The 23,915-nt window shown below is 43.0% G+C and overlaps 1 long non-coding RNA gene across 2 annotated transcripts in view; it reads left to right on the top strand.

The window, feature by feature from the left end:
• The window catches only part of LOC127491712 (uncharacterized), an 87,847-nt gene that overhangs the window by 37,749 nt on the left and 26,183 nt on the right, over positions 1-23,915 (top strand). For both annotated transcript variants that reach the window (XR_007920594.2, XR_007920595.2), the window contains exon 2: positions 9,826-9,924. This is a non-coding gene — a long non-coding RNA (uncharacterized lncRNA). The remainder of the gene's footprint in view (positions 1-9,825; positions 9,925-23,915) is intronic.

Raw genomic sequence — 23,915 nt, forward strand, 5'->3', positions numbered from 1 at the left:
AAGCTCTCTACAGAATGAGAGTTGGATACTGCTGCTAATCAACCAGTCTGACACCTAGAAAGGTACCATTTTTTTCCTAGAAAAAAAAAATAGAGAATATGGAAGCTAATGAATATTAATGACCATATGCACTCACCTATGAAGTGACATTGCACATGAGATGTGTTCTAGTTTCCAAGGCAAATGGGAGGAGTGAGAAACTGGGGAGAATAAAATTGGCAGGAAAGAGAGGAAAGAAACTAGGAAACAGAAGTGGACAGAGATCTGCTGAGAAGGGCAAAGCAAGTAGTAAAAGGAGAAGATGCAGAATGTAGAAAGAAAATGGGGTGGGGAAGACTGTTAGACCCATGGAGAGGGTATCCTGATTTTCATATTTCAAAAGGGTGAAAAGGTTTTTTTTTTCATGCGTGGGTCTATGTATTCATGAGTACTTAATAAAGTTCCTGGGACATGGAATTGAAATGTAAGTTTATTTGAGCGCACATAGTTTTGAAATCCATGCAGATTTTTTTCATAATATGCATGTTCCATGAACTTTCTGAAGAGCCTTTGTGTCCATACACATGGATGCCATTATCACTGCATCAACTATTAGACCTTGCAACTCACCTTGCAACTGGGAAGCAGACCTGCCACTCTCTCTTCCACTGGGAGAAATCATGGCGATGGAAGCCATGCTGAATGCTAGGGCATGGGGGAAGCTGGCCTGAGCCCTGGCAGTCAAAGCAAAGCCAGTCCAGTTGGGCCTGCCTGGATGGGAGGCCACTTGAGGTTGGTATTTTAATAATAATTTGTGGTGTGTTATTTTCAGTTGTAATTGTTCTTTGTATTTTAATTCATCTTAAGGTATTGTGCTTAGACCCCAGAAGGCATAATTGAAACAAAAAACAAAATCCCCAAATACACGATACGCATGACTGAAAATCAAAGAATCCTGGGTGTTCTAACCACTGGATACTGTTGCCTTTCTCAGACCCTTAGGCATTCCCTCCCACCCCTTCCCCACACTCAAATCTCCTTTGCCTTCTGTTGTCTGACTTTCTGTGTTGATTCTGGTTGCTTAACAAGGTTACTCTGCATCTCAGTCTCCTGCATCCAGCAAGGATCAGCTCATCTTCTGTTTTCTGTTTTCTTTCCGTGGGAATTAGTTTCAAAAGTGCACACCACTGCCACCCCTCCTACACCGTCCACCCCCATCCCGCCTAAAGTGTGCTGCTGGGGTCTTTGTTGCCGGCTTCTGCCAGTGGAGCCCAGCCTGCTCGTCCACCCCCACAATCTACCGCACTCTTCATGTTTTATTTGCGGTTCCCAGTTTGCTTCTTCCCACCATGCCTCTGTGGACCTGCTTCTCTTTTAAGCCCAGGTTGGAGTCTTTTCATCACGTTGCTGCAGCCTGAAAGGATGCCTATTTCTTTCCACTCGTCGCTTAGATTTATGACCCTTGTCAGGCCTGCCTGCCGTGGCCTCTGACAGCCCCTGACTTTCCTAACATCAGATTCATTGCTGTTCCTAAGGTCCTTTAAGATTTTAATGCTAAGTCTATAAATTTAGTTTCCTTTCCGTTTTAACCTTTCTTTAGACCTTCCCATTGTCTGATGGGATGTCCCTGGGGCCTTGATTTGCAGCCCTATTCCTGCACTTTAGGGCCAGTTGGGGGAGGCTGGGGCTGGCTTGAAGAGATGGAGGGAGAAATGGGGAAACCAACTGACGAATGTAGATTTCCATCAGCGCCAACAATTCTTCAGCCTTTGATAAGGACTGACATTTCTCCTTCAAAGCTGAGATTTGCTGGGGACTTGTGGTGACTATATATTAAAAGAGTATCTGAGAGTTAAAAAAGAAGGAGGGGGCTGCTGAGCAGATATTCAGCCTCCCTTAATAAATGCATCTGAGCTTACATTTTTCCTCTCTGATGTGTCAGCCGGGGATTCGCTTCCATTTCCAACACACATGGGCACTGCTTAAATCACTCTGATTTCTCTCCCAGGCAGACTTCTGCCCAAGAAACTTTTCACACCTTAAGATAATAAAGCCCCCAGTTGAGAGGGGGTGGAAATGGCAACTGGCTTGAAATTTCAAGGGGAGAAGTACAGGTCATGCAGAGAGATCAAGAGCTTGCCAGCTCAGGGAGGACCAGTGAGTACTTTGGAAGCAGGATTTTTTTGAATTCCTTTTGTCTTTCATTGGCCTCAGAGGTGTTAACAGCATTGTTGGCCTGGATTTTCCTTTACTCTGGTCTAGGGCAGCTGTAATAGGGGGGAAGGTTGGCAAAAGGAGTGAGAGACAAGGGGAAGAAGGACTTTTGTATCCAAATCACTTTGATTGCATTGCTTGTTCAATCTGAAATATATTCAGGCTGACAGTAAAAGTCTAAGGAGCAAGCCATTAATGGGACACTGAAATATGTAACATGCATGGAAGTCTTGCTTCCCTAGGCCAGACTTGAGTGAGGTCAAGGCTTGTGTCATCTGATGACATTTGTCTGTAGGAACACATTCCATTTTCTTATTTGGCGTCTTCTGGGTCGCTGATGCCTCACATACTTTTTTCTTCGAATTCTGCCGTAATTTTTATTCATTGGGACTGATATTTGTTCATGCTGTTGTTGGCCCTGTGTCTCTAACTGTTGAAACCTCCAGGACTCCAGTGTCCTCAAACCGCCAGGACTCCCCTCTCCTGCTCCAGTCTTGAAGGAGTACTTCCCACCCACAAGTGATTAGTGCTTTTTAAAAGCCTACTTTACATGGCTTGGCATTCAAACAACGGCAGCTCTGTTACATGGAGAGGCTGGCTAAGATTCCCTCTGTCACTTCCTTTTCCTCTTGGGTACACAGCTAGACTGCAGCTCCCAGTCTCCTTTGCAGCTATATGTTTTGCAGTCAAGTGGCTGAGTTCTGGTCAATGGAATGCAGGCAGAAGTGATGTGTGCCGCTTCCATATCTGGCCAATAAAATTCCCACATAACCCTTGATGTCATATTTTTCCTTTTAAAGCAAGCATTTTTCCTTTTATTACAGAATTTAGCAGACATGGTCAAACTGCACATATTTATGAGGTACTATGGGATGTTTTGTTACCTGTATATGCTGTGTAATGTCCAGTCAGGATAATTGTATTTGTTTTTGAATAGAAAAATGTGCAGAAAATTAACCTGACTTGTCTTTACTTACTATGCAACGGAGCCTCAGATCTCACTCCTCCCAAAACACAGCCTAGCACCCATCAGTCAACCTTTCCCAATCCCTCCCTCTCCATTTCCCTCCCCAGCCTCTGGTAGCCACCATTAATTTTTTAACTTCAATGAGATCACCTTTTTTTTTTTTTAAGACCCCACATATGAGTGAGATCATGTGACATTTATCTTTCTTCACTTGGCTTGCTTCACTTAACATAATGACCTCCTATTCTCTTCATGCTGTGGCAAATGACAAGATTTCAGCCTTTTTAATGATTGAGTAATATCCCATTGTGTATATGTCCCACATTTTCTTCATTCATTCACCAGATGATGGATATTTAGGTTGTTTCCATTTCCTGGCTATTGTGGATTGTGCTGCAATAAACCTGAGAGTGAAGATGTCTCTGACAGATGGATTTTCTTTCCTTTATATACCCTGAAGTGGGATTGCCGGATTATATGGTAATTCTATTTTTAGTGTCCTTGACAACACTTGTTCTATTTTGTCTTTTTGTGAATAGCCAGTCTTATTGGCGTGAGATGATATCTCATTGTGGTTTTGATTTGCATTTCCTTAAGGATGAGGGATGTTAGGTTTTTTTTTTTTTTATGTAACTCTGCCATTTGTATGTCTTCCTTTGAAAAACGTCTGCTGAGATCGATTGCCCAGTTTTAAATTGGATTGTTTGTGTTTTTTTTTTTTTTTTTTTTTTTTTGCTATGGAGTTATTTGAGTTCTTTATGTATTCTGGATATTAACTGCTTATCAGATGGATAGTTTGCAAATATTTTCTCACATTTTATGGGTTGTCTCTTCACTTTGTTGATTGTTTCCTTTTGCTGTGCAAAAGCTCTTTAGTTTGAGGACATTCCATTAGTCTATTTTTGCTTTTATTTCCTGTGTTTGTGGAGTCTGATCTAGGAAATCTTTGCCAATTCCAATGTCCTGAAGTGTTTTTCCTATGTTTTCTTGTAATAGTCTTAAAGTTTCAGGTCTCACATTTAGGTCTGTAATCCATTTTGAGCTGATGTTTGCAAATGGTGAGAGATAGAGGTCTAATTTCATTCTTCCACATGTGGATATCCAATTTTCCCAGCACCATTTATTAAAAAGACACTTACTTTGATCTGTGTTTCTTACAGGATAATAACGTGAATAGGATCACGTTCCTTAGGAGAAGGGCTGTTTAAAAAATAGGCAAAACTTGTGGAAAAGATTCAGGAGAATATTTATTATTTAGGAGTAAAAAATAAAGTGGTTTCTTGTTAGAGAAAGAGCTGTGGTACATTGCATTGTAATTCCTAATTCTTTACCCCACTCTTTATCTTTTTTTAAAAGATTTTATTTATTTGAAAGGCAGAGTGTCAGAGAGAGAGGGAAGGACTGAAAAAGAAAGGTCTTCTATCTACTGATTCAGTCCCCAAAGGGCCACAAGAGCTAGGGCTGGGCTAAGCCAAAGTCAGGAGCCTGAAATTCCATTCCACATCTCCCACCTGGGTGGCAAGGATTCAAGAACTTGGGTCATCAGCCTCTGCCTTCTCACATCTATTAGTGGGGAGCTGGATTGGAAGTAGAGCAGCAGGGACTTGAACTGGTGCTGATATGGGGTGCTGTTGTTGCAGGGAGAGGCTTAACCTGCTGAACCACAATGCTGGCCTGGCACACTCTTGTCCTTGTCCATTCAACTTTGCAGTACCTTTGAGCAGTAGTGGGGTACACTTCCTGTCATTTGTCTTTGATCTCAGCTGTGTGATTTGCTTGGGCTGCAGGATGTTAGCAGACACTATCCAAGTTAAGGTATTAAATGCATCTGCGTACTGGGCTTGCCCTCTTGTCTTTCTAACATCACAGAATAATATGCCCTGTCTAGTCTACTGATCTGAAGGAGAATGAGACATGTGAAGCAGACCTGGACCCAGTTTGTAGCCTGAATGCAAGCCCAACCTACCACAGACCAAATCACTGTACCCTCAGTCAACCCACAAATTTTATGACTGAGAATAAGAAAAGCCATTGTATTTGTCCATTTTCTGTTGCTTTAACAAAACACCTGAATCTGGGTATTTTATAAAGAAAAATTCACAGTTTTGAAGGTTGGAAGTCCAAGATTGGCATTCCCATCTGTGTAGCTTCTGGTGAGGAACCCCATGGCTGCGTTACAACTTGGCAGGGAAGAAGAAAAAGAGAAGCCAATGGCATGAGGTGGCCTTGCTTTCCAACAAGTTGCTCTTGCAGGCCCTAATTTGCAATGAGCCCAGGATTAACTGTTTCTGAGTGATGCCCCCACGACCTAATTCCCTTCCACTAGACCTGACCTCTTAAAAGTTTTACCAGCTTTTCATATTGTCATCCTGGAGACCAGATTTCCAGCACATGAACTTTTTGGGGAACACAGTAAATCTTGTCTAGACAATTGCAGCCATTGAGTTTAAAAATTTTTTGAGGGGCCAGCCCTGTGGCGTAGTGGATAAAGCTGCCACCTGCAGTGCCAGCATCTCATATGGGTGCTGGTTCCAGTCCTGGCTTCCCCAGTCCTGAGGGCTGCATTGTCGGGATGGTGGGGCAATGGCGTTCTTCAACAAGAAGCACCGGGGACATGTTTCGGTGAACATGTCCATTTATTAACAATCAAGCACACCTTTTAAAAGGCAGGCAGAGGGGGCGTAGCTAGTTCAGGGCAACACTAACTCTGTAGGATAAAGCTGATATTGGTGTTGCTATGCTTCTCCAATCAGCTTGAAGGTCATGTAGCCTGTGTAGCCTCCAAGGTGGTCCTTATGGGCCTGAGCCACAGCCAGGAGCTGTTTACCTGATTGGTAATTACAAGGCCCTTCAACAGGGAGCAGGGGTGGGGGAAGTGTGCCTGGGGATCCTACCGCCTGCCAGCAGTCAGGACATAGAGTCCTACCCAGGAGGCATGGTGTGCCATGCCCTCTTACCCTCCTGCATGGGCTAGGCAGGCAGTCTCCCAGCCAGGCACAGGATCACCCACACTCCACTTCCCATCCAGCTCTCTGCTGTGGCCTAGGAAAGCAGTGGAAGATGGCTGAAGTCCATGGGCCCCTGCACCCACTTGGGAGACCCTGAAGAAGCTCCTGACTCCTCTCTTTGGATCAGCACAGCTCTGGCCATGGCAGCCATCTGGGGAGTGAACCAGTGGATGGAAGAGCTCTCTCTCTCTCTGCCTCTGCCTCTGTAACTCTGCCTTTCAAATAAATAAATAAATCTTTAAAATATTTTTGAGGTATAATTCATATAAAATTTAGCATATTATTGGCAGTACATTCACAGTACTGTGCAAACTGTACTATTGTCTAGTTTTTTAATATTTTCATCACCATAAAATGAATTAAATGCAGCATTTTATGGGCAGTACATTTATAGTATTGTACAACCTGTACTGTTGTCTAGTTTTATAATATTTTCCTTACCCTAAAATGATACCCCATGCCCATGGAGCAGTCACACTCCATTCTCTCCTCCCCCAGCCTCTGTCCACCACTAATCTGCTTGCTGTCTCTCCGCATCTGTAGATTCTGGACTTTTCTTATGGATGAACTCATACAATATGTATCCTTTTGTGTCATTTAACATAACAGTTTTCAGGTTCATCCATGTTGCAGCATGTAGTATGTCATTTCGTTTTTGCCTGAATCATATTTCATCATATGGATTTATCCCATGTTGATCCCCTTTGGGGTTGTTTCTTCCTTAGCTGTTGTGAATAGTGGTGCTATAGGTATTCCTGTGCAATTTTTTCTTTGAATACTTGTTTTCTATTATTTTGAGTATATACCTTGGGGTGGAATTGTTGGGTCAACAAGTAATTCTATATTTAATTTTTGAGGAACTGCTGAACTATTTTCCGTAGTAGTTGGACCATTTTACATGCCTACCAGGATCTTAGGAAGATTCCAGTTTCTTCATATCTTCACCAATACACATTTTCTCCCTTCTCCTCCTATTCTTCCTCCTTATCTTTTTCTTCTTCTCTTCCTCTTCTTTTAAAATTATGGTACATGGGTCCAGCACTGTGGTGCAGTGAGTTAAAGCCCCAGCCTGCAGCACCAACATCCCATTTGGGCACCGGTTCGAGTCCTGGCTGCTCCACTTTTTTTTTTTAAACTTTTATTTAATAAATATATTTTCCAAAGTACAGCTTATGGACTACAATGGCTTCCCCCCCATAACGTCCCTCCCACCCGCAACCCTCCCCTTTCCCACTCCCTCTCCCCTTCCATTCACATCAAGATTCATTTTCGTTTCTCTTTATATACAGAAGATCAGTTTAGCATACATTAAGTAAAGATTAAGTAAAGTTTGCTCCCACACAGAAACATAAAGTGAAAAATACTGTTTGAGTACTAGTTATAGCATTAAATCTCAATGTACAGCACACTAAGGACAAAGATCCTACATGAGGAGTAAGTGCACAGTGACTCCTGTTGTTGACTTAACAAATTGACGCTCTCGTTTATGGCATCAGTAATCACCCTAGGCTCTTGTCATGAGCTGCCAAGGCTGTGGAAGCCCCCTGAGTTCACTGACTCTGATCATTTTTAGACAAGGCCATGGTCAAAGTGGAAGTTCTCTCCTCCCTTCAGAGAAAGGTACCTCCTTCTTTGATGACCCGTTCTTTCCACTGGAATCTCACTCGCAGAGATCTTTCATTTAGGTTTTTTTTCCCCCCCAGAGTGTTTTGGCTTTCCATGCCTGAAATAGTCTCATGGGCTTTTCAGCTGGAACCGCACGCCTTAAGGGCTGATTCTGAGGCCAGAGTGCTGTTTACGACATCTGCCATTCTATGGGTCTGCTGTGTATCTCACTTCCCATGTTGGATCATTCTCTCCCTTTTTTATTCTATCAGCTAGTATTTGTAGACACTATTCTTGTTTATGTGATCCCTTTGGTTCTTAGTCCTATCATTATGATCAATTGTGAACAGAAATTGATCACTGGGACTAGTGAGATGGCATTGGTACATGCCACCTTGATGGGATTGAATTGGAATCCCCTGGTATGTTTCTAACTCTACCGTTTGAGGTAAGTCAGCTTGAGCATGTCCCGAATTGCACATCTCTTCCCTCTCTTACTCCCACTCTTATATTTAACAGTGATCACTTTTCAGTTAAGTTTCAGCACTTAAGAAGAAATGTGTATTGATTACAGTATTCAACCAAAAGTATTAAGTAGAACAAACAAAAAAATACTAAGAGGGATAACATACCAAGTTGCTCATCAACAGTGAGGGTGGCTGCTCCACTTTTGGTCCAGTTCTGTGCTATGGCCTGGGAAAGCAGTAGAAGATGGCCTAAGCCCTTGGGCCCCTGCTCCCACATGGGAGACCTGGAAGAAGCTCCTGGCTCCTGGCTTCAGATCAGCTCAGCTCTGGCGGTTGCAGTCATCTGGGGAGTGAACCAGTAGAATGGAAGACCTCTCTCTCTCTCTGGCTTTACCTCTCTCTGTGATTCTATCTTTCAAAATAAATAAAAATATTTTTTAAAAGAAATTATGGTAGCTATCCTAGTGGGTATGAAGTGATATTTCACTGTAGTTTTGATTTGTGTTTTTGTAATGCTTAATGAAATTGAGTATCTTTTTCATGTGTCTTTTGGGCCATATGTTGTGTATCTTCTTTGGAGTAATATCTATTCAATACATTCACCTCCTTTTTTAAAAAAAAAAAAAACTATTTATTTGAAAGGACCCTCCCCCTTCTACCAGACACACACACACACACACACACACATACACACACAGATCTTCAGTCTGCTGGTTCATTCAAATAACCTCAGCAAGCAGGGCTGAACCAAGGAGTCAGAAACTGTCTGGGCCTCTCCTGTGGGTGCAGAGACCCAACTACTTGAGCCATAATCTGTGGCCTCCAAGAGTGCACATTAACACATTAACAGGAAATCGGAATCAGAAGTGGAGCCAGGAGTTGCACTCAGGCACATATGGGATTTGGGTGTCTCAAGTGTTGTTTTTAACTGTTGTGCCAAATGCCCACCATGGTTGTTTGCTTTTTATTATGAAGTTGGGTTCTGTATATGGTTAATAGATCCTTATCAAATATATAGTTTTCAAATGTTCTCTCCTGTGGACTGTTTTTTTACTTTCTAGATAATGTTTTACCTCTTACATGTAGGCCATCTGAGTCAAGTTTTGTATATGCTATGGTATAAGGATCAAAATAACCCAGTTGTCCTAACAAAAATCATTGAATTTTGGGTTACTTGTCACACATTTTGTTGTGGAAACAGCTAATTGACACATAGCTTACCTTTTGTACTTCATATTGCATGCATTCTTACTGCTGATATAGCCCATGTTTGGAACTACTAAGCTGAGTAATACTTTTGGGGGCTCATTTCAAATGGAAGCAGGGTGTGGTTGTCCTGAGAATGATCTCATATCTCTCCTGATACATGATTGCTGTTGCAAAGAACTGACTGTCAACCATTTTTCACTGTGTTCATCAATTGGATACAGATAAGGTTTGTGAATACTGAGAACAGCCTGCCTACTAAAACCTAAACAATTCCTGGTGTAACTATCAGTATTAAGACACAAAAGCAGCTCTGTTAACCTTTCAGATTGGTTTGTAGTGTGGCTCTGGCCTCTGATTTTCTCTTCCTTTTGCCCAGGGCCCAGGACAGAACTGGGGGCGTTGGCAGCAGCTCTTCTGGAAGTTCATGAAAACTGAAGTGTCCTTGGGACTTTCTGATTCACAGCTGAGTTAAACCGTGAGTGTTTCTTATGCATGTTGTACGTCTGTCTTCTCACCTGTGAAATGGAGATAGTAATGGAACCTAACTCCGGAGATGTTGGCAGGATTTATGGAGTTGAATAGCACCTGAAGAAAAAGCAGTATGGAAAAAATTGCAAAATGCATGAAGAGAGAATCTTACTCTGCAGGGTCATCCTTATCTCCTGGCTGGGTCTTCTCCGTTGCTAAAGCTCTTCCATAGCCTTCCTGACTGTTCACCAAGGAGATGTGGGGGCAGTTCTTTTCCTTATGACTCCTTTGTGGGTGATCAGTCCTGAGTTTCCACGGTCCAGTGAGGATGGGGATCCGTGATGCAGAACAGCTCCTTCCTATGCTATTCTTTCCCTGAGCCCCACCTTCCTCCTCCAGGGCGAGCTCCAAGGGCCAAGATGGCAGGTTCTCTGTAAACCTTTCACTGGAGCAGGTGCCCGAGTCACACCAGAGGACTGGCATGTGGCATTGCTAGAACCATAATGTATGAGTCAGATACATCCTGGAGTCCCTTTACTTGAGGTACAAAGTCAGGAAAGTTAGGAAAAGGTTCATCACAAATGGAATTAAATCACGCATTTCCCCCCCAGTTCATTCATTATGTAGTCTGTTTTAAGAACAACATGGAAGGAAAGTAAGTCTTTCATCCCTAGTTTTTCCATTCTTTTTTATTATTGTCAAAGTTTAATTCAGCTGCTTTGCTTTCCTCTGCCAGTCTGGGCATCTGATAATGGCACAACTGATTTATGGTGGGAGAGCCTGGAGGTGAATTATTTATTCTCTGCATGTAAAGGATTAGTTATTTCTACTTTTAATGGATTTTCATTGCAGTGTGTTTATGTATTTTTAGATGGATTGAGGAGTCCTCTGACCTCTAATATCATATCACACAAAGCTATTTGCAAATCACATTAAGTGTATGAATTTAAACCGATGGAAGCAAAGAAATGAAGAATTATAATGCTGAGTCTGTGACCTGAGAGATTTTTCTTAATTCATACTCTTGTGTCCTAGAAGGAATACATACATGTGAGAATAGGGCCATAGCTCAACAGGCTGGATTAAGGCAGCCAATATAGGAGTCTAGCTGTTGAGGCACAGTTCCCTATCCCAAGGCTGAGGCATCCCATAGTGAGTGGGGGACAAAACATGCAGGATGCAGGATAGGACTGTCCAGGAGCTGGGGTGTCAACTTCATCCACAGAGCATTGACAAGTGAGTTTAGGTGAGCAGAAGACTAGTTTTCCTTCTGCTTGAAAGTTAGATTGATTGATCGATCAATCTATCAATCGATCAATTGTATATCCTTTCTCTCATCTATTTTGAATAGATAGAAGTTTTATAGTGAAAAATTCTCTCTTCAAACCTTGCCCCCACCCCATCCCATTGTTCTAATTTTTCATTCCTTGTCATGGTAATTACCCCTCCCAGTTTCTTAATGCAAAACAAATGAAAGTCTCTATTTTTATGCCCTGATTTTAAAGCAAAATTTGGGATGTTTTTATTCACTATCCATCTGTGTTTTATTTGTTTACTTTTTAACTTAGAAATATTGGAGTCAACGTTGTGGTGTAGCAAGTTACGCCCCATTTTGCAATGCCTGTGTTCCATACTGGGGAGCTGATTTGAGTCCCAGCTCCTCTGCTCCCGAAACAGGTTCCTGCTAATGCACCTGGATGCATGAGATGGTGACTCTAGTGCTTGTGTTCCTGCCACTTCCATGGGAGAACCTAGATGGCATTCTGGACTCCTGGTTTCAGCCTGGTCCAGCACTGGTTGTTGTGGGCATTTGGGTAGTGAACCAATAGATGGAAGATGTATCTCTTTCTCTTCATCTTGCTCCTCTTTTCAAGTAGGTGAAAATAAAAACTAAAAAATGAACTTATCAATACATTTTGGATTTCTCATGTAAGTACAAAGAGGTCTCCTCATTCAAAACTTGGTTCATTGCTGTAGAGTATTCCATTCTATACATCTACTACGATTTCATCTAATAAGTTCCCTATTCAAGGACACTTTGCTTAATTGTTTTGCAATTTCAAACAAGACTGCAATGATGAAAATCTTGAACATACTGCAAGTCATGTGGGTGTGAGTTAACCTGTAGTGTAGGCTGGCGCCGCGGCTCACTTGGTTAATCCTCCGCCTGTGGCGCCGGCACTCCAGGTTCTAGCCCCGGTTGCTCCTCTTCCGGTCCAGCTCTCTGCTGTGGCCTGGGAAGGCAGTGGAGGATGGCCCAAGCGCTTGGGCCCTGCACTCACATGGGAGACCAGGAAAAGCACCTGGCCCCTGGCTTCGGATCAGCACAGTGCGCCGGTCGCAGTGACCATTTGGGGGGTGAACCAACGGAAGGAAGACCTTTCTCTCTGTCTCTGTCTCTCTCACTGTCTAACTCTGCCTGTCAAAAAATAAATAAAAAGATAAAAAAAAAAAAACCTGTAGGGTAAACTCTCCAACATGATAGTAATTTTGGTTGATGTTTCCCAATTGTCCTTTATAGGTGTTGTGCTGCTTATTCTCCCATCAGCAATGCCCAAGAGTGAGGCCATGATCTTTTACTGCGTGTGAATGTGTGAGGTGTGATTTAAATCTCTTTGAAAGTTATGACAGAATTTAAATAAGAGGAATGGGATGAGAGAAGGATGTGTAAGAAGCCCCCTTGATTTCCAGAATGGGAACAAGGAGATACAGTGACTCCAGATGATGATAATAACACCAATAGCTAATATATATGTAGCATTTACTATGTGCTTGACACTAATTGTTCTACTATATTACTTCATTATAAGACTAGACCTGGCTTATTTTCATCTGATTTTTTAAAAACAAGTATTGAGTATTTATCATGTGCCAGACACTCTCCTAGCTGTTGGTTGATTTAACTTTTGTTGACAGAAGTCCTGCCAAGTGTCAACAGAAAGGGAATTTTTGGAGCAAGCTCCTGCTCACACAGATCAACACTCTGCAAAGAATATCAACAGATTTTTACCTGTCATCCTGCTTCGGGTGCCGGGTAATGCTTCCTGAAGGATGCTTGTCTTGGAAGCTGCAGCACAAAGCGAGGTGTGGTTGACTCACCTGGTATCTGCAGAGGCGGGAGCAGCCCTCAGTAGCTGCTTTACCACACACATGTGCTGAGTGTTCGCTTTGTTTCATGGGCCTTGGCTTAGAAATTACAGTTCAGCGTTGGAGAGGTGGGAGGAGGGAGGAAGAACTGGATTTTGTGTGTGTTTATGCTTTATAGCACTAGGCTAAGAATAAATCCGGTTCAACTACATATCAGATGTAGTCAATAGCTGGTAGTTATAATTAGTACATGCAGTCCACTGCTACAGAGGATACTGAGAAGGCAAAAGAAGAGATCTGAATACATAAAATGAAAACCACCTCATAGACCTTCAGGCAAATGTCCTGGTGCTGAGGAACAAAAAAATATCAGAGTCTAGAATGAACTAGCAGTGAGAGAAATTTCCTCCCACTGCTGCTGGTTCTTCTCACTTTCTTTCCTTTTCCTAGACTGTTTTCAAGATGTATCCAGAATCATGTATCCTTCATTGATGTCACTGCCTTTACCACCACTCCTTCAGTTCCTAATCTCAAGCTACCTCCTGGTGTCAGAAGACAATGACCCTTTGTGCAGCTCCTCACTTATCCTTATGCCACACCCTATGAGGCCAACACCTTCCTAAGTACCAATAGCTACCCCTTTCTTCAGGATGGAGTCATATAGTGGAGGGGAGTTTTAGAGGGGCCAACCGTGGCTTGATATTAGCAAACACTTTAGGGGAGAATTGGAATCTAGAGAAACTTGCTGGGGTAGGAGAGCAGTTGACTATCAGTAGCTATCAATGCTGTTTGAAAATTGAAAAATGGGCCGGCGCCGTGGCTCAATAGGCTAATCCTCCACCTTGCGGCGCCGGCACACCGGGTTCTAGTCCCGGTCGGGGCACCGGATTCTGTCCTGGTTGCCCCTCTTCCAGGCCAGCCCTCTGCTGTGGCCAGGGAGTGCAGTGGAGGATGGCCCAGGTGCTTGGGCCCTGCACCCCATGGGAGACCAGGAAAAGCACCTGGATCCTGGCTCCTGCCATTGGATCAGCACGGTGCGCCGGCTGCAGTGGCGGCCATTGGAGGGTGAACCAACGGCAAAGGAAGACCTTTCTCTCTCTGTCTCTCTCTCACTGTCCACTCTGCCAGTCAAAAAAATAAATAAAAAAAAATTGAAAAATGGAGGATTTCAGTAGGAAAAATAATTTAATTGGGGATTTTTTGCCAAATTAGAAGCAGAGGATTAGGCCCTGACTCTAGAAACCCAGGTTAAATATTGTCTTGGTCCAAGTTCATTCACATAAATGTAAGCCACAGTAGTTATTTCAAATAGTAGGGGATTTAATGGTGGGGATTTGGGTATGGGTGTCATTATCTGCAGATAACTTGTCTGGCCTTAGAATCAGCTGTCCTCCTTCAATAGGGCATGCACTCTCCTGTATGCCATAAGCCCTTCCTGGCCCACTGACTGGGTAGTAGATTGACCGGGGCTCTGAGGGTGTGATTCCTACTGGAGAGGAGTTTGTAGTGGGAGAATCATGACATGTTTTTGTATTATTTCATTTCACCTTTTAGTTGAGTAAAAGATTAGTCTTCTGGTAAGCATTAATGATTAGCTCACTTAATTGTAATTTTTTAATTAAAAAGCTTTATTTATTTGAAAGATGGGAGAGAGAGAGGTGGGAGTAGAGAGAGAGAGAGAGTGAGCGAGAGCAATCTCAATCTCCCATCTACTGGTTCACTCCCCAAATACCCACATCTGTGGCTGGGGCCCAGGCTGAAGCCAGGAGCCAGGAACTCAATCTAGTTCTCCTATGTGAGTGACAGGGACTCCACCTACTTTAGCCATCACTGTTGCCTCTCAAGGTCTATATTAACAGGATGCTGGAATTGAGAGAGCCAGGAATTGAACCCAGTCATTACAATGTGGAATGAGGGCATTGAGAGCAGTGTCTTGACTACAATGTCAAAATGGCCACCCTGCCTAATTTTTAGACCTACATTTTGCTCCTTTTTAGAACAAGTCTGAAGCTGGCCCTTGGCTATATTCCTCCCAGAAGATATCCCATTTGCACAATGAGTTCAATTACACAAGGGCTCAAAGACTGATTTATTTTTTCTCTGTAAGGTAGTGTTACATATATACATACATACACACATCCAAAAAGAGAGAGAGAGAGAGAAAGAGAGAGAGAGAGAGAGAAACTTCCATTGCTGGTATACTCCCTAAATGGCTGCAATGGCCAGACTAAAGCCAGGAGCTCAGAACTCCATCCAGGTCTCCCACATGGGTGGCAGGGATCCCAGTACTTGGGCCATCTTCTGCTAGGTGCATTATCAGGGATCTGGATTGGGAGCTGAGCAGCCGGAACTGATATGGGATGCCAGCATTGCAGGCAGTGGCTTAACCCACTGCACCACAATGCTGGCTCCACAGGAGCTCTTCTGTGCCATTAGCCAGTCCTCTATTCTGAGTTCCATACCTTCAAAATGCAGCCAACACATAGTTGCTGCAAAGGTAACCTATGTAACCTGCTTGGGACTGAGCTTGCAATGTCTTCACTACACATGGTTTTTCTTCAATGTTCTCCCAAGGGTAGATGCCACCATCTAACCAGTGATTCAAGTCAAAAACCTGGATTTATCCTGAGCTCTTTGCATTTCCTCATGTCCAATCCATTGCTAATTCCTCTTGATTTTATCTCCTAAATATCTCCCTAATCTGTCATTTTATCCCCCCTGTATCTACACCTTTAACCTCCCCAGCCTTAGCTACTATCAACTTCCTCCTGAATTAGTGACATTTTTCTTTCTGCCTGGTCAATCTGCACCTATTTTTGACTTCTTTTTTCAACTGACTTCAGTGTACTTTTTTCAAAAGCCTGTTTCATGCTGGTGTCATTCCCTTAAGGATACTTGCTCCATCCTTCACATCACTTGTGATAGTGGCAGTTTCACACTTCTGAGTGTGATTCCGCAATTACTGTCTGCCTTTGCCCATGGACTTTACACTCTTGGGGGTGGTGGCTATTTCTGTTCTTCCTCGTTTGTCTTATATCCCTAACCCTCACTGTGATATATAGCATATAACAGGTGTGCAGCCAATAATTCCTACAAGTCTGAGTGCAGAGTTTCACACATAGCACATAGATGCTCAGTAAACACTAGATCTTTGTAAATGTCAAATATCAAATCAGTAAGTTGATAATTTCAAAAATGGACTGATCGTTATCAAGCTATCTTTAAGTACCAGAAGGAGTCATCTCTGATCTCTGTTTTTTTATGAGATGGAAAGGTATACCTGTCAGGGTTTGTAGCTGCAGCCGACAGAAGCTGAGTCGGGCTGATCTCGCAGAGAAGGAGTGGGTTAAAAAGACATGAGGGAGTTTGTAAAATCATTGAGGCTAGAGGTTCCTCTTTCAGAAACATGTCTACAACTGTGCTGTCAAACTGGCCTGATGGGGAAGCCATTGCTGTTACCATGAACTTGACAGTTTAATTTGTTTTGTTGCAACTTCTGTGCCAGAGATTAGACCTGCTGCCCTCACTAGTGCATCTGATTAATAGAGCCCAGGATGCATGTCTGCACTGCAGCTGCAAGGGAGGCTGGGAAAGGAGCCTTGTCAGAAAGATGTCAGGCAGTCTCCAACGTGACCAAGGTCCTCTACAGGTGCCCGGTCATACAGTCTTCACTTGTCCTCACTCATAACTGTGCGTCTGGATATTGGCATGTGTGCAGTATGGATAGTTCTACAGATAACAGGCTCAGCTCTGACTCCTCTAAACTCTTTTCCTAACTTTGCAGCGGATTTTGCATTTCGCCATTAGATGCGTTAGTCTAACCATCTAGAAAATTAATGGAACACTATATACTGAATGCTTAGAATCAGCAGTAATAGTAATGCATTTTGAGGTCCTTGGATAAAAAGCAGTCCAAAGATTCACTGTATCATTATTTAAAATAGACAATTTCTAATGAAAATGCTAAGTTCAAAGGGCTTGATGGCTTCTCAGGATGCAAAATGGGCAATGCCTGGTATATTAGCTTAATAAACTAGTCCCAAAGACGTTCATCTAACTCTTCCTCCTGCTCCTCTGTGAGCATAAATATGCAGGCATGGTAATGGGCATCATCAGTCACAACATGTGAGCTTATTACAGTGGCTGCTTGCACAGTTGGAGCCTACCGAAGCTAATCACGGCCCTTTTGTAAAGTTCACTGGGTTCAGCTTTCTAATACATCCTCATCCCAGGTAGGTTGAGAGGTAGAGAAACAGCAAATGATGCCCCTGAGAGCACCATTTACCCTTGTGTTATTTAGCATGAAAAGATCACACGTGAAAAACACAGATCCCTTCGCTTTTCGTCGTGGGACCTGTGCTGATTTCCAACAGGAAGGCATCAGCTAGTGATTTCCTCTGATAGCTTTCCTTCCTTTTCTTTCCTAGTCTTTTTCTTTTTCATTTTTTTTAAAGCTCGGGAGGCTTAGCTCTCTTTCTCCCAAATGTGCCTGCAAGTTCTTTGTCACTGACTCTCTCGCAAAGCAGTCCTAGCGCAGCCTCCTGTTGTAGCCTCCCTCTTCCGCACGTTGCTCCCCACTGCAGAAATGCCCTCACAGATCCCCGTCCTTCTCTGCTTTCTGCTCGTCTCTCAAGGTTCAGAACTCCCGCGCCCTAAGTGCACTTCCAGAGACAGCCAAGATGAGGCCACCATCCCTCCACGTGGCTCTTTCTGGTCTGTAGTGAATCCTTGTCATTTCCCGTCCTCCTTTCCTCTCATCAGCTGGAATGGGTGCACTGCTCTCCCTGCAGCAGACGTGGGACTGTAAGGAACGTGACTCTTATAACACAGCCTCCCATCATGAGCTTTGCATGTAAGTGTAGCAGGTTCTCTTTGCCTGTCAATAAAATGGGCATATTAAAGGAACAAATGCCTCAGGCTCTTGTGTCACACTGGACTAGCTGAGCTACACACAGCCTAGGAATAATTTAAACAGTTTCTATCAACCTAGAGTGCCAGAGCTTATTTGGTGGCAGGCTTATTTGGAGGGAAAAAGGCATGAACAGTTCCTTTTGTGGGAGCAGTTACTAACTGCAGGTGCTCAGAAAAGGTTTCTTGGAGCTGAATCTGGCCCCTGATCAGCCAGTGATGGGCTATGACAAGAGAGGGGAAGGCACAAAAGCTTCCCCAGACAGCATACGAATTATTGTGAGTGGCCACGGACTGAGAGCATAGTGGAGGGAGATTGAATATTTATTAAAATACCTTTTGTCAGCCAGATTTATTTTCATCTTTCTTCATAAGATGTGATAGCTTTGCATCAGCACATCTAAATGAAATAATTTACTAAAGGTCAAGTGCAGTTCCCTCCAGCCAGCTTTCATTTACCTTCTAATTAATAACTAAATGTTCACACATACATGAGCCCAAGGCTCATGCATCAAATAGCAACAACCATTTATTGAACACCTATTATGTCCCCGGCCTTTTGCATCCATTAGGTCAACTTTTCACAACCGCAGAAGGAAGGGATACTCCCCTAATAGAGGAGGAAAAGATGCCCAGAGATGTGGTTTGCCCTTGGTCATGCAAATTACTGCCAAAGCCAAATGCTCCATGTGTCATGCCGTGCTGTAAGGCAGCTGGTTCCTTCAAGGGTGTGATGTCTTGTGCCATCTGCTGTGACTGATGAGAGGTCAGTATGGAAGTCTCTGACTTTCCAGGTCAAATGTGTACCCGCTGGAGGAAGTGTTGTCCAAAGCTTCTAGTCCTTGATTTTGCCATGTGTGTATCTGGGAAGGGGCAAAATGCTCTCCAGTGCAGAGTTCTCTTTTATTTAACTCAGATTTCTTCCCATGCCCTCCCCAAAGAAGGAGGGGTTGCAACTGAATTAGAAAAAGATGCCTCACCTGTAAATACCGGTGAATGGGCCAAAGTAGAGATTTGTAGCCAAATGGTGACTTTTTAAAAAAGATTTATGTATTTATTTGCGATGTAGAGTTATGGAGACACAGAGAGAGACGGAGAGAAAGGTCTTCCATCTGCTGGTTCACTCCCCAAATGGCCACAACACCTGGAGATGAGCTGATCCGAAGCCAGGGGCCAGGAGCTCCAAGCAGGTCTCTGACATAGGTGCAGGTGCCAAGAACTGAGGCCATCTTCGGCTGCTTTCCCAGGCCATAGCAGAGTGAGATAGGAAGAGGAGCAGCCAGGACACAAACCGGCACCCATATGGGATGTTGGTGCCACAGGCAGAGGCTTAGCCCACTAGGCCACATAGCCAGCCCCAAATGGTGACTTCTTTATTAAAGTATTAACTCATGGGACTGAAGTTTCTTATTAAGGCAAGGGATGTAGGAATAATTGAGACAGATAAATGTGTTTCTGTAGCTCTCCTCCCTTCTGCATCCTGTTTCCAGGTAACCTGGATTCCTAAACTACAATAAATTAGCCATGGTACAAGTCCACTGCTAATTTTTCTCCCACATTATTTTTGGTACTGAATTTGTAAAAACAATACAAATCTATTTAAATTATTGTAACATTTTAAATTTGAATAAATCAAGTAAGCTTTGAGACATTTATTGAGCAGTTATTTGACATCACAATTAAGTTACAAAACAATACACTGACTTCTCAGAGTTCTTCTTTCCATTATGTCTATAATTTTGGTAAATTCTCAATAGGTGGGAATTCCTTGCTTCAACTGCATAGATAGAGGATACTACCAAAGACAAAAATCTGAAGAGGAGCTTCTTAAAAGTGATATTTGGGGGCCGGTGCTGTGGTGTAGTAGGTTAAGCCTCTGCCTGTGGTGCCGGCATCCCATATGGGCGCCGGTTTGAGTCCTGGCTGCTTCACTACTGATCCAGCTCCCTGCTAATAGCCTGGGAAAGCAGTGGAAGATGGCCCAAGTGCTTGGTTCCTCACCCCACCCCCGCCCCGACCCCACACCCATGTGGGAGACCCGGAGGAAGTTCCTGGCTTCTGATTGGCCCAGCTCCAGCCATTGTAGCCATTTGGGGAGTGAACTAGCAGATGGAAGACATCTCTCTGTCTCTCCCTCTCTCTGTCTTTAACTCTGCCTCTCAAATAAATAAATCTTAAAAAAAAAAAAAAGTTCAACTATACTAAAAATGGAATAAACACCATTATAAAAATTGTGTATTTTTTTTAAAAGTGATATGTGAATCATTGGCATAAGACTGCCCAGCCAATGGAGCCTATTAGCTCCATAAAACAGATTCCTGAACCTGACCCCTCCCTCCACCAAATTAGACCATCTAGGTTCAGGAAGCTGCATTTTTATTTTAAAGCTTCGTTGGTAATTGAGAATCCCTAATTTTTTTTTTTTTTTTTTTGACAGGCAGAGTGGACAGTGAGAGAGAGAGACAGAGAGAAAGAAAGGTCTTCCTTTGCTGTTGGTTCACCCTCCAATGGCCGCGGCCAGCACGCTGTGGCCGGCGCACCGCGCTGATCCGATGGCAGGAGCCAGGTACCTATCCTGGTCTCCCATGGGGTGCAGGACCCAAGCAGTTGGGCCATCCTCCACTGCCCTCTGGGGCCACAGCAGAGAGCTGGCCTGGAAGAGGGGCAACCGGGACAGAATCCGGCGCCCCAACCGGGACTAGAACCTTGTGTGCCGGCGCCGCAAGGCGGAGGATTAGCCTAGTGAGCCGCGGTGCCGGCCTGAGAATCCCTAATTTTGAGAAAAACAGAATTGCAAGCAAAAATTGATGTGTAACTCTTAAAATAGAACAGTGTAGAAAGTGATACACTCAATTTAGAACTACATACAAAGAAAGACTGTACAAAACTTTTCAGGTTAAGTTTCTTATCCCAACAGATTGATTATCAATCATTGTTTATTGGTATCTGTACTTTTCCTTTAAATAAAAGTCCTAGATCTTTAGTTCCTATAAGGGTGTTGAAAATCCCCAAGTCCTTGGTCTCTCCTCACAAGCTGCTGGCAACCTCTCTCTTCCTGCAGCTTTTACTGGAACCTTAAAACTCTGGCCTCCTTATGAAGTCTCGTCACCTGGCCAAGGATCAGCTGAGTCTCATTCCCAGGAAAGCACGGCTTTATCAGTCTCATAAAAGTCCCCAAACCATCTTCCTGCTTCCTGTGTTTCATCACTTCAGTGGTGGGGGTGGAGTGAGGGACAGGGAGAGGGAGACTGAAAGGCAATTTGCATAAAATCAAGATTTTTTTTTCCCTAATAAGGAAAATATCTTTTTGGCAACCACGCCATACCTTCGCTTCTTACAACTGGTTCCTCCAGATGTGGCAAAGGAAGTGTTTTTGCTTAGAAGGATGATTAATCCTCAACTAAATTAGCAACTTCATAAAACCCAGCTGTTTGTATTTCCTTCCACTCTACTCTGGCTATTGAATTTGTAAAAATCAACCAATCTTTTCTTTCTCTTCATATTTTAAGTTTGAATAAGCTAAACAAGCTTTGAAGCGTTTATTGAGTAGTCACTTGACAACATCACACAAACACAGCATGATGCTTCAAGGGGAATATATTATATATATATTTGCAATATATATTTATTGCATTAAAATAATTTTAATTTCACCTTCCGATATTTTTAAAAAAGATTTATTTCTTTGCAAGTCAGAGTTACAGAGAGAGAGAGGGATAAACAGAGAAAGATCTTCAATCTACTGGTTCCCTCCCCCAGATGGTTGCAGCAGCCAGCACTGGGCCAGGCAGAAGCCAGGAGCCAGAAGCCTCATCCACGTCTCCCACATGGGTGCAGGAACCCAAGCACTTGGGCCATAAGCAGGGACCTGGATTAGAAATGGAGCAACTGAGACTTGAATTGGTGTCCATATGGGATGCTGGCGTTGTAGGTGGAGGTTTTATCCACTATGCCACAACACTGCCCCAACTTTGCAATATTTGATCAGGAAATCTGATATTGGTTCAGTTTCATCTCCAGCTTCTGCCTACTGGGAATAGAATTTCTAGCAATTATCACAAAATGTCGTTGGAATCATTTGAATATTTCATTGGTAGAGTGCAGGGAGGGGTTGGTTGGTATAATGAGATATTATTTGGATATCATGGCCATTAAGGATTATGATTTTGTATGTCAGTTGATTGATGAGTCAAGTCATTCATTCACCATCTCAACAAATATATATTAAGGGCCCATTTTAAGTTCTGGGTCATTAATATATATCTGAAATTGGCTTTTCCATCAAAGTAGTTACCACGATTTAGTAGAAGATAAGTGACAGTATAGTTGGTACAGAGATGTGTGTAATACTCTTATATAGATGCTTGTTTCTTATATAGATGCAGTTCAGAAGGAGGAAAATTCCCAAGGGATTGCTGGGGTTTGGTCTCACCTTTACAGTTTCTCTATGGCTACTTTGAACCAAGTCCTGGAACCTTTTCTTCAGTCTAGGAATGTCAACTGATTTTGAACTTCTTGACTCTGGGTTGTTTTTCTTGACTTTTCTGTACTCTTGAAAGTGATTTCCTCCTCCCTCTCCTTAAAAGCCTCCACCTCTGAAACCACTTGGAGAGGTTAGGGGGTGAGTCTAGGGAGAGAGTTGTTCAGATTGTCATAACTCTAGAGATGTTTCCAATGAAAAGAGGCTGCAGGGCCACACGGAACGCTAATGTAGGCCTCAAACAATAGTGAGCTTAGTGTTCATTTGATTTGATGGCACAAAGGAATTCATAGCTATGTCTGCCCGAATGATAATAGGCAGCCTTTACTTCTAAATTAGTGCTATTGTATTCTGGAATGCAGAAGACTCTGTTGAGTGGAATAGCTTTAAAAATGTGTTGCATCTTAGTTCTTTATTATATAGATCATTTACATTAAAATCAGGGCTTCCTTCCTTTGTTGGCTAATGCCTAAGAGTGTGGGCTTTGGAACTGGATGTCTGTATTCTAACTGGGCCCCAATCTCTATTACTGGGTAATGTTGGGCAAGTTAGTTTTCTTGTTTGGGCTTATTTCTTTATCTATTGAAAGAGAAGAATAGTAGAACCTGCCTGGAAGGGAGTCATGTGGATTAGATGAACAATTCATTTAGCACGCTGTAGATAATACATGAAAATTTATTAGCTTGATTATTTGTGGTTCAGGAACATCTCATTACTGCACTCATTTCTTTGCACCATTCGTGAGACACATAAGCGGGTCGTATTAGTTAAACTTGAAGTGTCTTAGTTTCTGATTATCACTGATATTACTGATACATTCACCCAATCCAGGCATTTAATGAGATTTGGAATCACAAGAGTAGCCCTGCTCACAAGAATAGCACTTATTAACCTATAGAGCAGCTGTGAAAATAGGCACCGGCCCAGGTGCCTGAGGCCTTGCAAAGTTCAGGAGGGTGAGGGAAACCTGATGGAGATCACAGAGCAAGATAACATTTTCAATTTTATTTGGCTTCATAAAAATCTGCATCTACTGGGAAGTGAATGACTGGGTGAGAAGGACACTTGTTGCTTTAGTCATTGTCACCAGTGATCTGTTCTTGTAGCTCCATCCCGTCCACAGACCCCTGCACAGCAACATGTGATCACAAAATCAACATGAATAGGAGCCCATGTTGCTTACTGCCTATGTGGGGTTTTCTGGAGCCACGAGGATTTTTTTTTGTTAAGTATTTCATAGGTGAGTCAGTCACATAGTTCAACTCAAAATACATAAATGGCCATAGGGTGGAAATTCCCTTCCTTCTTCCTCCTTCTAACCTCCCTTCACAGAAGGTACACCTTCTTTATTTCTTATGTAACACTTGAGGCAAAGAGCAATGGCAGTACTGCAGCAGGACTGGTTCCGTGGGAGCGGAATGTGCAGTCGCTTGGGGCTCTGTGTTCAGGGGGGCCCTGCACTTGCTTTAGTGCTTTGCTGTCACAATCTTGAAATTCTTAATAATTTATGAACTCTGTAATTT

This window comes from Oryctolagus cuniculus, chromosome 3 (genome assembly GCF_964237555.1).
Source record: "Oryctolagus cuniculus chromosome 3, mOryCun1.1, whole genome shotgun sequence".
Taxonomy (NCBI): Eukaryota; Metazoa; Chordata; class Mammalia; order Lagomorpha; family Leporidae; genus Oryctolagus; species Oryctolagus cuniculus.